The 18,305-nt window shown below is 37.6% G+C and overlaps 1 long non-coding RNA gene across 1 annotated transcript in view; it reads left to right on the top strand.

The window, feature by feature from the left end:
• Positions 1-7,060: 7,060 nt before the first annotated feature.
• The window catches only part of LOC141371101 (uncharacterized), a 62,250-nt gene continuing 51,005 nt past the window's right edge, over positions 7,061-18,305 (top strand). The window contains exons 1-2 of the long non-coding RNA XR_012375743.1: positions 7,061-8,397; positions 10,110-10,296. This is a non-coding gene — a long non-coding RNA (uncharacterized lncRNA). The remainder of the gene's footprint in view (positions 8,398-10,109; positions 10,297-18,305) is intronic.

The raw sequence follows: 18,305 nt of genomic DNA, 5'->3' as shown, positions 1-18,305 counted from the left end.
TGGCTTTCTGCAAAAGGAGGAAGTGGGGGCAAATTACACAGTTGATGCTATTTTATGCATGAAGGAACCTACTTTTGACAGCTAGTAAACAAGTTTCAACATTTTTCTGGGTAAAGAAGCTCACTTATTTAACATTTATTTATTGAAGTAACCTCTATTATGTGGCAGGCACTGTTCTAGGCTTGGGAATTCAGCAGTAAATAAAACAGACAAAATCCACCTTTGTGGGAGCTTACTACTTAGAAATAAAGTAGTTGAACTTTTTTACTTTCTATTTAGATTTCCACTTAAAGTAATTGTATTTCATTTTCTAAATTCTGAGTTAGTTTTGAAGCATGTGGGGAAAGAGCACTATTATTACAATATTTCTCTATCGAATAATATCTTTCCTTCCAGAAATCTCTTTTACTCATTACTCTCCACATTCCAGTTTTTCAGTAGACAAAAGGCAAACAAATGCAGTGTAAAAGATCAATTTTGATGAATTAAAATAGTTGAACTTCATTTTAATATATGTTGTTTTATCGAGAAGGGAGATGTATAAAAACAACCAAACAGGAGGGGTAAGAGTGGATATGTTCTTACAACTATTTTAAGGAGTAAGTATGCAATGCAAAATTAGGAGAGGTCCTTCAATTTCAGATAAAGCTGAATAGTTACATATTTGAGATTATGGTTTTGCCATGCAGTTAACTTGAATAGTAACAGAAAAATTACTAGTAGTTTAGCAGAGAAATAATGCACGAGGCAGAAAGACATAGGCCAACATTTTATTTAATTGGAATGTGTTATCTACGGAGGCTCTACTGGTTGTGAGTCCCTGAAGGTATAAAGAAGTATGTAGAAACTAAGAAAAGAGCAGACAGTAGTTATCTTGGTGTTTTTTTTTTTTACCCACTTGTTTCAGTTTGAGTGTGTTTTAGGTAGTTTGTCAACCAGACATCAAGAGACGGGAATTATACTGATAGAATTGGACAAGTTTTTTTTTGTTTTTTTTAAATCAGAATTCAGAATCTGCCATAGGCAGTTAGATTGTGACATGGAAATATTGAGAGTTTAAATGGATGCTCCATGAGAAATTATCCTGGATTCTTGAGTTTGTGTGTAAGGATGGAGTCTTTGTTACTTTTTTTAGAGGTTGATGAAAAAAGTGTGTGTTATAACTCAACCAAGGAAAGAAGAGTGTGTATTGGAGACAAGAACTTGTGCAGTGAAATAACTCAATCTGTGGAATAGAATATAGCTGCTGATGAGTGACTGAAGACATGGACGATCAGCTGGAAGAGTTGGCCAGATTATTCACAAGTGCTGGAAAATTCAGAAGAAAAAAGGAGAGAAAGGAAGGAAGAAATGAAGGACAGAAGGGTGAACAAAGAGAAAATAGCAGATGAACAGACAAAAACTGCAGCGGGGGTATATGGAAGCATAATTATTCGGAGCTTTGATACTAGCTCATCACTAGGGAAAAATGATATTCTCCAGGTAGGGTTGTATGATTTATATCTGTGATTATTGGGATATGGGATAATCTAGGGACAAAGTACAATAACATTATGTTTACTAGAAACTATAGGAAATCCTGGCCAGATTAAGTGATGCTTTGTGAAGAAAGAGGTAGAGATTCCAAGTTTATCTTTTAATCTTTTTTAGTCCACTTTTAGGGGGCTGTGTTTAGTTTTTTAAAAAAGTAAGCCACAACTGATCCTTAGTTTAGTTTCAAATCCACACTGTACCTCTATTTCTCTACATGACTTTCTTTGTCATGTTGCAAAGCCCATCAAGATCTACCTACTCACTGAAGGATTTTCTTCTCCTGTGAGATGAGATACAATACTATTCATAAACTTATAGAGATATGTGTATTTTTTATTATTAACTATGGCCATGAGTGAGGTCTTTCTTGACATGTAAGACAGCAGACCTAGTGTCTTTGCATTTAGAAAATGTGTACAAAACACAGCATCCATTCTTTGTCCAATAAACATTAATTGATGTAGATGAGAGAGCACATGTCACTAACAAGAACCTCCTGCCTAACTCTGGGTCTTCAGAGGCTTGAAGATTTTTGTGAGCTGGAATGATGCCCCATTGTAATTCCTTCTGTTTAGGTTAAATGAAGAGGTAGTTTTCTGTTTTAAAGGCAGCATTCCTGGTGAATTTAGCATGATACATGCATTACTTGTATTGAACATAAAAGTTTATTAATTCAGAAAATTCAAAAATTATTTAAAATACAGACTGTGTGCTATATATACACGGTACATGTAGTGTGTATACATGCATATACATACACAGTATATGTGCATAATGAGCAATATGGAATTTTAAAATAAATGAAAAGATGTCATTTCTGCTTTAAGAAGAATCAATGTATTTGGGAAAAAGAAATGAAAATCCTTAAAATTGTTTATTTTATGTTCTACCTTCATTAATAAATATTCATAAAATATCTACTAAATAGGAAGATCAAGAAAGCACCCTTATATTCTCTGAGAGCTTTTAATCTGATGGGTTGAAGGCAACCACAATACAAAGTAGACTGATTTTTACAAGGAAGCCAAAGAATGCTGAAATGAAAATAACAAAAATATTGAGCACCAGAGAGTCCTTACCATGTGTCAGGAGCTATGTGATATATTTTAGGTGTGTTGTCTCAATCCTTACAACCCTGAGTTATAGGTACTCTTACGTCACCCCTTGCCCCACATACACTTATCAGATGAATCCAGAGAGATCAATACATATTAATGAGTTACCCAGGGGCACAGAGCTAGGATGAGGCAAAGGTGGGCCTGTGAACTGAGAGTCTGACCACAGGGCCGGAGACGTCAACCATTATACTCCACTGCCTCCTAGGGGATGGGAGGGAGAGATCACCTCTGACTGGGGAGGGGTCAACAGTGGGTTCTTGGAAAGAGGTCCCTTGATCTAGGTCTTAAAAGATTGGCTGGATTGTGTGGCAAGTGGAGCTATGGAGAGGGAGAGTCTGTTTGAGAATAGTTATGGGTTGGGGGGGAGGGAGCAGAGCTCAGGCTTGTTGTTGCATTGGGAGGTAGGCACGTGGGGGCTGAAAAAGAAAGGAAGGCCAAAGAATCTGATCTCAATTCTACAGAGCTAAGTATAAAATAGAGTAAAAGATTTATAATAAAAATGGAAAGAATGGATATTAATACGGCATTATCATTAGGAGAAAAGTTTTAATCAGCAAAATCTTAGAAGAGCTGGATATTAAACTAGGGTTTGAAACTGATGTAAATGGAGTAGAAAAGCATGCCAGCAATCTAGAATATTGTGATTCAAATAGGACACTAGAACATAAGGAAAGCTGATAAAAGTCCATTTTTCATGAGTTCAAAAACCGCTGAGGGATGAAGTTGGTTAAGTGAGTCTCTACCTTTCACACCTAGAGGAAAGGGAATAAAAGTATCATCTCTGTCTATTATGGCTTACCATCTACTCAGCTGTTAAAGTAAAAAAAAAAAAAAGACAGTTTTCTTTTTTTTTATCCTTTTTCTTGTTCTTACTCTAAAATATATCCTGAATCTGACCTGCTTGGATTCTTTCTTAAGGACTTTGCAGAGTGGGGACAATCTGTTTGGAAGTCTCAATCAGATCAAGTCACTTCCTCGTCTGATATCCTCCAAAGGCTGCCTGTTGCTTTTAGAACAAATTCCAACCTCCAAGTCCTTCAAATTTCCAGGCTTACCTTATTTTGCTTTTTATTATGCTTCAGGGCTTCCTTTCTGTTCCTTGGACTCACCACGCTCATTCTCACTCTAGGGCATTTCACTCTTCTTTGTGTTTTTCTTTTTGTTTTTGTTTTTTGTCTGGCTCTTCTGCAGAAAATCAGCTCAAATATCTTAGTCTTGGAAAGTCCTTCTCTGGACAACTGACCTGAAATGTTACAACCATGACTATTTTCTTTCCTTACTTGTTAAGAAGGTCACTATTCTCATATTTATTTATTTATTTATTTATTTATTTATTTGTTTATTAAAGATTTTATTATTTATTTTAGAGAGAGAGAATGAGAGATAGAGAGCATGAGAGGGAAGAGGGTCAGAGGGAGAAGCAGACTCCCCGCTGAGCGGGGAGCCTGATGCAGGACTCAATCCCGGGACTCCAGGATCATGACCTGAGCCGAAGGCAGTCGCTTAACCAACTGAGCCACCCAGGCGCCTCTTCTCATATTTAGAAAACTTTATTCAAATTAGTCTGAATCTCTCTACCCAGTTATCTTTCTTTGTAGTTCTTTTAATTTCCCCAAAGTTATTTAAGACAATCTCTGTCTTTGTCTGTCTCTCTCCAGGAGAATTTTGGCTTCAGAGGACAAGACTGGCTTTGTCTTCTCCAGTGTTACAAACTCAGTGCCTAAGTGCTTTGAATGTAATAGGTGCTCAGTAAATATTAAGTGGATGAAGAATGAATGAAAAGAATGGGAGTGAGGATGGCTTCAGTAATGGGTAGAAGCTTCTGTTTTATCCAGTAAAGGAGGTAGATTATGGAATAAGTTATGTGGCTATATTTTCTAATTATGTTCCATTTCAACAATTAACCAAGTTGCTTTCTTCTTTGCATACCAGCCAATTGAGGGTGCTAGGTAGAGGAAAAGTGTTTTGTGTTGTTGGGTGGGTGGGGGGACACAAGCCTGAGATTTAAAAGGAGAAGAAAATGGTCTTAGTTAATCCATGGGGTGGGTGAGAGCTCAACCAGAATGCTCTTTGGAATCCAGACAATTCAGTGACAGTAACACTCTCATACAAGTGTTAGGGAGGTCAGAAGAGATGAGTCTGTGACATGTGCAATCACTCCTTATGTGTTTGAGTTTTCAGCCGTATTTCCCGATGGCATTTAAATTTGAATGGGAAATGACCTCCTCGTTCCCAGTTCCTTTTCTAGCCAGTATAGGATTGCTCCTTCAACAAATATCCGTATGTTTTGTCCAGGAGAGTTCTCCTGTATCTTAACAGATGGAGTTTATGAGTTTATTTTCTAGTAGAAATAGTGATTTCAAGACAAGAAGGACGTTGTAGGAACCGTTTATTTTTACTTTTTAAAAGGAATACCTTCCTGGCAAATAAGCGAATACATAAGCAAGCAGAGTCAGCAGCTTTTTTGGAAGGAGTCCGCCGCTGCAGGTATGGAAGAAGTCCTTTGGCCAGCTTTTGCCTCCCTGTGCATTTCTCACACTTGTGTTGGCACAGTTGGTGGCGTTTACTATTAGCCGTGTGTCCTACAAGACATTCATTCATGGAATATGGCCCTGGGAGAGGGATCATCACTTTTTTTTTTTTTTTTTCATTGGCTTAGGGGGCATCTCACATAAATGGAAGAACATCCTTAAATAGAAAGATCTCGATTCAGGGAGAAAAAAAAAGAAAGGAAAGAAAGAAAAGGTGAGGAGAGAGAGAGATGTTCTTCCTGGTCTCAGCTTGGAACTGAAAAATTAAGAATTTGTTTTTTGCAATGCTAGTTACCTTGCCAGTCTCAAGTTGGCACTGTGGGCTTGCTGTAGCTGCTGAATCTGAGCTGAACCGAGGACACGGTTTGCTTCGGTTTTATTGCTCAGCCTCACCATGCGTCTCAATATGTTTTTGATTTCGTATTTTAAAAAAATAAGGTGAATGATCTCAAAAGGAAATCATTGCAGGCGATTTTATTCTTTGCTTTTTCTAATGGACAATTAAAAAGCAATCCTGGTCCTATTCCAGGGATTTTCTCATTTCTTAGTACAACTGTAATTTAGGCACATATAATAGTGCAATGGTATTATTAGATATTATCATGTTTATTTTATTCATGAAAATGTGTGACACACCTTATTTGTATTCTTTTTGAGCAAATGTCCTGGAATGGGTTTTTGTCCCAGTTCCTTTTTGTGCCTGTAAGAAGGTGTGTGTTGGAATTTCTGTTCCTAGGAATAAGAATAGTATTTCTTTTTTGGGGGGGAAGCATAATAATTTTGAGCTTTGAGGAGTTTCAATGGGTTATTGTTGCTTGTTGTGTTTTTTTTTTTTTAACAAGGCTCCAGTCCACCAAATCCTACTGTGACACATACTTCCTATCTGCAATGGCAGATATTTATATTTCAAATTCAATAAAATTATAATGAATTTGATTTTGAAAAGTTTTTTGGAATTTTGTTTTTTTTAAGATCTATGAGGTAATTGGAGACACCCCAGGCTATCAGAAAACCAGGGCTGGGAATCACTGCTTTAGTGATTAGCACTTTGTAAGCCTTCAAAAAATATTAAAACCAGGATAGATTGTCTAATTTCTTGTGGGTGGATTCACTTTAGTATAATGTAATGTGTTAACAAATGCTCAGAGAGGAGGTTGTGGATCCAGAAAGATGGCTTTTGCAGAAGGCTTTTATCCAAATTAATTCAAAGAATAACAGGAACAGTTGTGTATTGGGGCAGAAGGAATAAGGTGACTCAATTAAATGATAGAGAAATCTCCAGGAAAAAATTGTCTCATGTCAACCCAATACTAACAATAAAATTCTCATTACTGAAATCGATAATCCTGTAATAAATGCATAATAACTTCAAAAAGGATTCTTTCATTAAGTATTTTTTGTATGATTGGCTATGCACCAAATATTGAAATCAAAATACTGCTTTGCTTTACTTTAGGAATGATAAAATTCTCTACTATGTCTCTAAAGAGAATCTTAAATGAGAAGCTTCAAAAGAGTAATTTGCAAATAAATTCACCTGCTGAATTTGTGCTGGAACCTCCTATATTTACCTAATTCATTTTTGGCTTTTCTTAGCTCTAGCCATGATGACACTGTGAGAAATGAACGTCAAGTTCTCCTGTGTTGCTGGAATGTTTGCGTAAGGCAGTGATGAAGAAGTAAGGGTAGTGCAAGCCCCAGGGTTTGGGTCCCACTCTGTTGGGGGTCTTGGGGGTTGGTCTTCCACAAAGCTTGAAGAACCAGCGTGAGGTCTGGCTAATCCGTACTGCTAGCCTGTTGCCACTTCGTGGGTCTGGGAAGATAGTTCAGTCCCTCTCCACATTCGGAGTTGGGCACAGAGCGCTTGGTAGTTCTGAATGGTGGGGCGGCGGAGGGGGGGGGCGTTCAGGATCCGCCCATTTGATACCAAAACTGAGCTCAGCTTTGTGGCTTTCTGAGAGGTTCAGGACATTTTTGTAGTGCTCATCGACACACAACCCACTGACCTACAACTGTATCTGCAGTTTGAGAAGAAATTTGAGTAACTTAGTAAATAGGTAGACCGGGAGAGATTATGCTGCCCTGAAAACACTTCTGTTTTTTCGGCAGGGGTGTCTGTTTTGAGCTTCCTGAGCTTTTTGGCTTGGTGTTCTGCAGAGAATTTTGCATTCCAAAAGATAGGCGAGGCTGCCTTCCGGTGTCTGAAACCTCTAGAAGGTGCTCTGATAGCATAGAGGCTTCCCCAGCCTGTTTTCGGGAGATAACCTCCCCTCACCTGGCGGTGGGGTTGCATCTGGTTAACATTCCAGTTGTTTTGCATATATTTTCCCTAGAACCTTGCCTGAGCGATCAGGGTCGCTACTTCCTTTAAAAGAGATAGATATCCATTATATCTCAATAAAGCTAAAAAGAGTGAGAGCGCGGGAGAGGGGATATCTGACATTATTTGGAAAAGGATCCCTCTCATTTTTAACTTTTCCTTAGCTCTACCGGCTAGACCTATAGCTAATACAAGTGAGGAGATGCTTCATACCCATATAGATGCTATAGCCCAGCCTTGGTACACATTTCCCTCGTTCATTTTTTTCTAACTGTGGTTAAATCTTCATTCATGTAGTTTACCTCTTAGCTCTCTTATTTTTTGCATTTATATTGCGTACGTTAGGGTTTGCTTAGAATGCAAAATATGCTTCAAACTTGGGAGAGAGCAAAACTAGGCAAGTTAATGAAATATAATGCCTTCTTTCCTCTTCCAGAATTATGTAGAAGGGAGCAATGGAACTTTTTGGATTGGCCCCATTCTGCTTTGGGTTACTGTTACTTTCATTGTGTGGTTCAGTTCATTGGCACCAGATGCCGAAGGAACTAAGGTCAAGGGTTTGATCCTCACTTGGGCTAGGTGGCTGCGTATTTTTCCAATAGGTTGTATGGAGATTCAGTACGGTCACTGTAGAAATGCTGGTCTGACAGGGGACTACTGCTGGACACGTGAGTGACTGGGTGACAGTCCATCCCCATTCCGGGAAAAGCAAAGCCTGAGCCTTACTGTCATTTTTGCATCTGGACAGAACGTGCCACTTAAAATGGGAGCTTGTTACTCAACCTCCCTGCAGTCTCTGTGTCCTCATCTGGAGAATGGAGATAAGATTTGCTCCCTTTCTACCTCACCAGGATCTGAGAAGATTAGATAATGGCTGTAAAGTCCTTCTACAAAGGTATGAGCATTATCATAAACAAGATTAGTCAACAAATAAAAAAAAATTCTTAAAAGACCCCCCAAAGTATATTGCCTAATCGTTTTTTGATTCAGTATCAGTAGTTGGCAGTCTCACCCCTTTTGAGTTTGGTCTAGCTGCAAAAAGTTAGGTGTGAATGTTTGACCTTCCTATTTATGTAGAAGGTGAAAAAATTGTTTGATAGCGAACATTTACATTAATCAAAACAAAGTGGGCTTTGAATCCGAAACAGATTTTATTTGAAAAAGAAGGTGAAGGCGAAGGTCTCTAGGAACATATGCGCCACTGAGGACTATTTGCATGCATTTGATCTGCAAGCACGCTTCGGTGATTTTCACAGTCTACCTTGGAGTTTAAGTTGTAGCAAGGAGCTGTTGCCATTGCTCAGCGGCACCGTCCCCTCTTTCCTGCTTTATTATGGCACACAGCGACAACTTCATTTTTAAGCATTAAAAAAAAATCCTCTTCACTTAATTCAGACAGTGACCTGCAGGCCTCATTCTGACTGAAGGAGCCATTCAGAATACTTCCAGACAAAAGCAGGGCTTTTTCCTAGCAACCAGATCAAAGCCAAATCTCCCAGAATAGCTCCCTCCCAGGTTTTCTTTGGCGCATAGGTTCACAAGGCTCCTGGTATCCAGTTCAAACTACTCTTTCAAACTGAAATGGAAAGGAAAACTCCTGAGGAATTTTCGCAGACTCTGAAAACTGGCGAGCCTTGCGAGAGCACTTAATCTTGGGAGAACACGGTGGTCATTTGGAGCATCCCTAACTTTGTTATCGCCTGCATCTGCATGTACATTCTGTCGGACTTCCACAGAATGAGGTCTCTGTTTCCTTTCTGCCAGTACCTAATATCAGCTATGCCCAGGAGCCGGCTGATGAAGACTTCCTGTTTGTTTTGAGTCACTGTTAGAGTGATAAATATACTTTAGCTTTCTGCTTTGAGAGGAGAGAAACCAGCTGCCCTGAACTACAGAGAAAAATGCAGAAATTCCACTGAATGGCCCTGTTATCATGGAGTTTCAAGGGCAGCATCAAAATGAAAACTATAAGCCAGGGCAAAGTAAATAATTTCCATATTAAAGCATCTTGCTGCATGCATCGACCTAAGTTGTTTGTCTTTAATCATTTAGGCGAGCGTTGCATTTTTCACTCTTCTAAGACCAACTCAGCAATGTTTAGAGATTTATAAAAATGTAAACTTACGCTACAGAATAATGGTAAGCTATATAAATAAACAATTACAGTTGTGGTTTTTTGATCTGACCACAAGCTTTTAAATACCATTTTTGCATGAGCATATAATGCTTCTGGATAAACAATAATGTTTACATTGTCAGTGGCATCCACTGTTGCACTGAGTCATTTACATATGTGATTATTTGGATAGAGAGTAACCCAAGAACAAAAGAATACTATAAAATTATTTAAAACAAGAGCAACAGGAAATCTTTTTATAGCTTAAATAGCACCTCTTAAATAAAGCCGTGGAGTTTTTGTGTTTTGATTTCATTTTTGTCCTTTTATTCTAGACATGTTTTGGATTTAATGGCTTGAATGTCCTTTGAGTGGAATTTTCTTAACTCTGATCTGAAGGGCAGTGAATTTAGGAAGCCTTATTGATCCAAATGTCTTGACCACTGCTTTCTGGCTTTTGTCTTTGTTTGTCTGTCTGTTTGTTTTTTAAGCTCAGTATAGACTTGACTTCCAGAAGCCATGAGTTGGAAAAGATGGCAACAACTTGCATGTGTTTGAAGTGGGAGTGAATTGCTTATTTCCTCCCAATAGCTATGGTCTCTCCAAGCAACTTCTAATAGTAGAAGAAGAATACACAGTCATGAACAAGATGTCTTTTTGTCCAGGATAAAGGAAATGGTAAATAAGTAAGGTAAAGTTAGCATCAACACTTTTAGGCTGTTGAATTCGTCAAGCAGATGTGGAGGCAGGATGGTGTGCATTGGCCTTAGGACAGTGTATCTGGTCATATTTGTAAACTGAGACTTGAAAATGCACATGAATTGTTGTTTATAAAGAAGGTACCCCAACACATTGGCAGTCAGTGATTGGAACATCAGCCCAGTGGCTTCCTGCATGAGAGAATTACAGTGCTGAAGGCTTTATGGAGATTGGGTCCTCATCTTGTAAATCCTCATGTTAAAAAAATTCATGTGTCATTGGCAAATCATAAAGGAGGACATGCATTTAGAAATGTTCAGCACATTAGTTAAAACAAAGCCAAGTACGCTAAATATTGTTTTTGCTTTACAAATATGTGGTGTGTGGTGTATGTCTTTTTTATAGTCTCATCTTACTGCCACAGCCAGAAAAGAAGAAAGTGTTTTTAAATATGATCGAGGAGAGGATGGAAAGATTAAAGTACTAAATAATGTATTTTCTGTTCCAATGGAGACCTGTATGTGCATATACTTAGAATGGTGTGAGAGAATGGCTGGTATTAGGAGGAGAGGGGAAAAAATAGTGGAACCAGCATTTTCTGTGAGTAAGAAAGAAGGGTATAAAACAAATCCATGAGATAAAATGTATTTGCTGAGGTAAGTATGCCGGGGGTAATTTTGGTGGGTATATCGGCCTCTTTACTTTATAGAAGAGGTTAAAATTAAATAGAAATATAGGATGGTAGGGGTTTAGGTGAGGTTTTTGGTAAAATCTATTATTTAAAATAAATTGGAACTCTAGCTGGGTGGAACCTATCACTTACCAAATATAAAAAGGCGTGAAAAAACCGCCCTTTACCTTTTTCAGTGCTATTAAATGCCAAGTATCTGATGCTGAAGTGAAACTATTATGGTCAGATTGGTGCTGTACATGTCAAGCCACCATTCTTCTCAGCAATGGCAATTGCTTAGGTTGTTTAAAGCTAGCTTTGTTTGTGATAGCACATTTATGACCCAGCCTTGAGGAATTCCACCCACTGACGGCCAACATCCATTTCTTCATGATTGAACAACAGCACAAAAGTCACATCTTCTATTTGCACATTATACTGCCATTTACAAAATGCTTTCACTTGCAACATCTCCCATGATTCTTGGTTGTATCTGGTTCTGGTTGTAAATGGGAACAGTAAGAGTTTGTCATCTGTCCTGTGCCCCTGGTGGTGGCTTCAGCAACCTGGTTTCTTTTAAGGGGGCAGAAATACTCCTCATGCCTCCTCACAACATTTCAGGAGCATCTTTCTTATGAAACAGATGCTGCAAATCAGTATTTTTAAGTATAGCACCTTGAGGCAAAGTGAAATGAAAGGGCGTTCCAGAGCAATTAACCCTGTATCTTCCTGAACATATCATGATGCCACATTTCAGATCCCAGGAGTTTTAGACAATTCTGTTGGAGAAGGTGAAGCATAGGAACAGGGAATAAGGACTCTGGGATGTTTAGAATCATTTTGTCCTCGTAAAGGGTTGTAAAAAAAAAATAATGTGTTTATTAGAAGAAGTGGTGGTGGGAAGGGGGGATGTTTTTCACACCTGTTTTCACACTTCTGAAGTGATAAGTCCAGCCCTCACAAAATAAAATGGCAGGTTTCACACTAAACCCACCCAGGCATATTCCTATAGTCTCCCAAGCCATTTATTCTTTAAGAAAAAGAGGCGGGGCATGTGGCTGGCTCAGTCAGAAGGGCATGCGACTCTTGATCTCGGGGTCATGAGTTTGAGCCCCACGTTGGGTGGTTGGGTATAGAGATGACTTAAATAAATAGAACCTTAAACAAGAGAATAAAGGGGCAACAAAGTCTCTTGTACAAATCAGTGGCTGAGAAAGTTCTCTGCCATCTTCGCTTTGTTCTCCTGTCTTCCAGATGTATGAGCCATCTTCTATATATCATGCATGGATCTCCAAGGCAATGCACTAGGTCTCCAATGACATTGGTTCTAGATTAACAATCTTCTTCTTTGCCTTTTTTTGATCTAAATACTCGGTGAATTAGGCACCCAAGTTCATGATTTTACCAACGGGATTCACACACATCTTTTTTATGTCTTAGATTCTCTTGGCCGCCCTTTCTACCCTATTCCCTTCACTCATTGACATGGGTATAACTTATTTTTCACCATCTTTCATCTCTCAAAATGGTCTATCTGATCATAACCTAGAGTCACAGAGTGTTATAAGTGGAATTAACCTCAGAGACCATGTAGGGCAGTATCTAACAACCAACTCACAGAACTCTTGATTTACCAACCCCTCAAACTTGATCTTCACCATTTTTCTTCAGCTCAGTAAATGCCAGCCTCATCTGTGCAGGCGTTGAAAGGAAAAACTAGGACTCATCCTCGATTCCTGTTGCCTTTACCACCCTAGATCTAATCCATCAGTAAATCTTATTTTTTGCTATCCTGAATATGTCCAGTACTCTTCCAAGAGCCACTGTCATCTCTTGCCCTGATAGAGTAAGAGCCTAGAATTCATCTCCTTGCTGCTTATTCTCTCACATTTCCCTGTGTTATTTTCTATATATTACTTTTTGAGGCTTTGTTTATTGACTTTCTTCCTTTGCAGTTTTTCTGGATCTGCTCTCCTTACTAGGATGTAAGTTCCAGGAGACTGGAAGCATCAGTTATAGAGTGCACTATTTAACACATGTAATTGTGCCTGGGACATTGTTGGTTCTCACTGAATATTTGTTGAATAAATTAATCTCCTCCTTCACAGACTGGAAATAAGGGTCACAAAGAAGTTACATGAATTTCTTAGGCTCACCAGATTAGTTTGTAAGTTTACAACTAGAGCATGGGTCTCTTGACCTAAGGAAAAGTTAGCAGTGAGCAGGAAACCTTGTCATAGATTGGGTAGATCTGTCCAATGAGGAAAGAGACCTCATCCAAGCACTAGGAGGAACTCTGGTTAGCTGATTCAGGGGAAAAACAAATAATAATAACATTAGGTTCCTTCTTTTCTTTCTTTTTTTCTTCCTTTCTTCCTTCCTTCCTTCCTTCCTTCCTTCCTTCCTTCCTTCCGAGAACAAAGTAACCAGAGTTCTTGCAAGTGTAGTGTTCACGCACCTGCTGTGGGGCAAAACTAAAGGTATAAAAAATTTCTAGAAATTCACTTGGGTACTCAGTACCATGAATGTCTCTAGAAAAAGGGAGGTTACTCAGAAATGGAACTTAAGCAGATCCTAGGCTGTTCTCCAACCTACTGCCCTACCACCAAATGCTCACTACCCTACCTGCTCAAGCACAAACCACCAGCTTCATGTTTATTCAACTCATACTTAGTAAATAACATACCTATTATGGCTTTTCTCCTAACAACTACAGATATTTTTGAAAAAAAGAGTTTCAATGTTTTATGTTAGTCAGAATGCTATCAAGGGCTAGTTATTGAAAATTAAATTGGATCAATCTTAATCGGTCTAGGTTATATGAAGGTCTTATATGAAGTACCATTGACATTTTGAGGCTTCTGAGGTAACTTGGTATGTGGTCCCTCAGGGTTTCACTTGCAACTAGGATGAGTTTGCTTGAATAGAGAATCTATCTCCTTTTATTGTTTTGTATTATATTTATCATCTTCTTATCTTCAGTATGTGCCAAACAGTTTTCCATGGAATGATTTATTCTAATAATTAAAAGAAGGCAATATTCTTTTGGTGGATGACTGTTTTGTCTGAGTTATAAAATATAATTTATTTTTTTCTTTGTACCATTGTTCCAGAAGAGATTCATCTTTAATTAGTTTGAGGTGTACTGTGGCTTACCTTTGTCTCCAAGTAAAAGATTTTTCTTTTTCAAAATCAGATGAATTCTGAGTTGACAAGGTTAAAAAATCTGCAATAAGATTAAAAATGCTAGGATTTTCCATTAAGAAGTTGCTTATAGAAGTTGCTATAATTTAGCACTTCAGGTACTAAACACCTATTAAAGAAATGCTTGTTTGCATTATGTTAGATGTAAATTAGATGACTCACTTTCTCCATCTCTTTCTCTATATTTATTTTTAATCCTGTTCTAAAGCAGGAACTAGGACCAAATGAAATTAAAGCATTCTTTTGGTTTGATTGGTCTAATATTCTTCAACGAGCTGAGTATGACTCACAGCCTGTCCCCCTTTTATTAGTAATTAAACTGAGACACTGAAACATTATGTAAACTCATAATGGCAGATTAAATATCAAGGCTGTAGCCCACTGAACAGCACTGCTATGTTTAAACTGATACCTTCAATATTGTCCTTGGAAAATTTTAATATTTCACATTATAGGATTGCCACAGAAAAAGAGAGTAATTAAAAACAGTCATTGTATATTATTTTCATTTTTGTTAGAAAGGGGTTTTCACTTTGAATGATAAAGAACATAAGATAAATAATGTGCCTATAACATTTTTTTTGTTTGTTTTTGCTGCACTGATAAATGCTTCTGTAGTGTGGTGGTGGCCATTTCTTCTTTATTTAAAAAAACCCCATCTTTTAATCTTAACCAAAGTAATTCATATCCATCACAGGAAATTTAGAAAGCATAGGTATATAAAAGTAAGAAAGTAAGGAACAACCCACAATCCCACAATGAAAAAATAACCATCGTTAGTATTTTGGTTCACATGCTTCTAAATATTTCATCTATGCCTGTTAGATTATATGCACATTAAAGAAAAATGACACTCCTACTGTAATTAAAAAAAAATCCCTTTTCATGTAAGAATATATATTGAATATATTTCAGTGTCATTAACTAGTCTTTCATAATGCCCTTGTGAAATTCTGCACCATTTTTTATTAAAATTTTTATTAATTTTATTTTAATTAATTTATTTCTTATTTAATCAATCCCCTATTTTTGAGTATTAGGTTGTTTCCAGTCTTCTTCAAGATTATAAATATGATTGGCATAAATGTTCCATGTAGCCAAATATGTGTCCATATTCTTGACTGCTCTCTTAGAACATATTTCTAGAAGTGGATTGTTGAGTCAGTATGTATGGATCTTAGGCTTTTAGTTCATATTAGTTCCCTTTTCCTCAGAAAAGTTACACTAATTCATATGCTAATTTGGTTATGGCTTATTATTTTGGTATTTTAATGCAGCTATTCCTTTTATGGCAACCAAACATACGGACTGTGAGGTGCTCTAACCTGCTAATATAAGAGGGTTGAAAAATAATTGACAAAATTCTACAATGCCCTGATTATTTCGGTTACATTAATTTGGCATAATTCTTTTTCTGGTCTGCTTTTGGCTAGTTGTATCTGGATTCATCATATGTTTTACTGTTCTTCTGTAAGAGGCCTCCAGTAAATTGAAAAAGGGAGTCCATCAGTTGCAGGCTAATATGGCATATTAACACTCAATCCAAATTCAGACATATGTCATCTGTTAATCATAGGCCAATATAAGAAGCAAGAATTGTGAGGATATTAACCAGGAAAAGGTTCCAGGACAACTCTGAAGCAGAACATGTAACCTATTCACCCAAGAGGCTATCATACAAATTAATGTGCTCACCATTAAAACTGGCAAAGCTTTCAAAGCTCAGCTAGGTTAGCTGCTCAGATGACATCAGTAGGAACAAGGCCCAGACATAATTTCATCTTTTAATTTTGTCTCTTGTCTCTTTTTTTAAATTTTTAAATATTTTTTTATTTGTAGTTGAATATAGTTGACATGTAATATTTTATTAGTTACAGGTTTACAACATAGTGATTCAACAGTTATATATATGATGACACGCTCACAACAATAAGCATCTCTTGTCTCTTCTAAGCTTTTTTTTTTTTTAAATCTTAGATGGACTATGGCAGAGATTAGACATCATTCACATTTTTTAGATTCCAAGTTGTGAAAAAAACAAACATTGATAGTGGTATTTTCATGAGTGTCTCTTAACCTCTCTATAAGGCATAAAGTGTATTCATGAGTCATGTGCCAGCAGATAAAAACAATTAAAATATCAAATCTTTCCCCACTTCCACCCCTAAAAATGTTTCTAGGCTCAAAAAGGAACTAGGTTCTCGGCAATTTTAACCTAAAATGCTTCTTCAGCTTTTCTTAGACTCTGGCCATCTCAAAATGCAACTGAAGACAAAATTGTCCCATAAGATTAATTTCTGGTGATTGAACTTACATCTTAAAAACTAAGCTGTTTTACTTCCTTATGAAAAAACAAATTTCTTGAAGATCGGTTTCCATTCCACGTTTGTGATCCCTAAAGCACCCAATCTTTGGTACATATTTGCGTGGAATGAATGAGAATATCCTTATATCCCCACAAAAGCAAGATAGGATGATTACTGGCAACATACGTAGTGGAGAGAACACCTAGATATGCAGGGGTCACAATACCCAGCTTCTCCTTCCTGTTGTGCCAGCTGACTCTCTGGGTCACCTTTGACAAGTTAATCAATCTCTTTGAACTTAAGTTTTCATAGTTATAAAATGATGACACAAATTTTCTTCTTTGAGAACAGATTGTTTTGAACATCATGGGAAATGAAATAGAATATTGTGTAACCTGATTAGCACATTTCAAATGAAAATTATTATTATTATTATTTTGAAGACATGTGTTAGTGTTTTTCTTATTGGAATTCTTAATTCCTATTTTCCAGTGTTGGGGATGGAATAGTAAGTTAAGTCAACAGTCTCTGTATGTAGTCTTTTATCTTAAATCTTGTAAGTGGAGCTTTTTACTAAAAATTATATATATAAATGTAACTTTAATTATTTTTCTCTTTCTTTCCTTCTTTTTTTAATTGAAAGATAACATACTTGCAGAAAAGTACCCAAATCATAGATGAAGAAGCCCATGTAAACAGCATCGTAATCTAGGGATAGAACCCCAGAAGGTCCCCTCACACTTTTTCCAACCTGCTACCTAATTGTCCTCGCCTCCAGGGGGCCAGGATCCTGGATACCAGGATCCAACTCTAACTTATTGTCCCGTGATGTCATGCTAAAATGGAGTGGAATCTGAGTACCCACTAAGCTGCCTGACATAGCAAATTGCTCATGGTTTCTTGGCGGCACCAATTCTCATCTTTGAAAATAAGGAGGTTGAAATTTTAAGGTTCCCCTCCGCCCCGCCGTCTAATCTTCCGTGGTTTGTTAGCTTAGGTGAGCTTCTCTGAAGCCATGTTCTAGATGAGAGGTGGTCAATTAACTTTATCCTCTCCCATGAATACAAACAAACCATGAACCCTATGGACTATATGATAAAATGGACCCAGGAGGAGTGGGTGAGGGAGGACTGATACATGGAGGAACTGTCTCCTACAGCACTGGGAGGATTGCCTCAAAACATTCTCCTCCATGTGGTGAACTGGTCAACATCACATCACAGGAACAGTGGAAAATCCTTTATAATTTGATTGTTTTAGATCCACCATTCAGGTTTGGGATGGATATGGACTCCTGCCATTTAGCAACTAAAATACTGTCTGACAAGCAAAATGGAATACTTAAGTAATAGGATTAAGATCTCCTTTTGCTTCAGTGGTACACTATCAAGAAGGAACCTATAGTTCTATGACTTCTGTCCGCAGAAGCTGAATGAGATGAGGAAGAACAAATTAGGATAACTTCCTCCAAGAGTCAAAACAGTAAGCATTGCCACCTTCCTCTACGATCTTGTGACACGTGCCCTGCCATGAATTGAGTTTCCTATGGTTGTAGGAGGCTCCTAGCATGAGGGATTTATTTAGATGCTTTCATTTTATAATCTTTTGAATGATTTCTTCAAAGAGAAAGATTTGTATTTAATACCAACCAAAGAGATGAGTGAATGACAACCTACCTTTCAATAGGCCTAGAAACTTGACACTATGCCCCTGAGGGAAAATGTACAAATCTCCAGGATGCAGGGGACATCTTACCCACGTACTTCCTGTTCCAGGCTTGAACGAGGACACACCTCTTTCTCTATGAC

Source organism: Callorhinus ursinus, unplaced genomic scaffold, assembly GCF_003265705.2.
Source record: "Callorhinus ursinus isolate GAN/ISIS: 27379988/994484 unplaced genomic scaffold, GSC_fseal_2.0 scaffold2, whole genome shotgun sequence".
NCBI lineage: Eukaryota > Metazoa > Chordata > Mammalia > Carnivora > Otariidae > Callorhinus > Callorhinus ursinus.
This window is presented reverse-complemented; position numbering and strand designations above follow the sequence as displayed.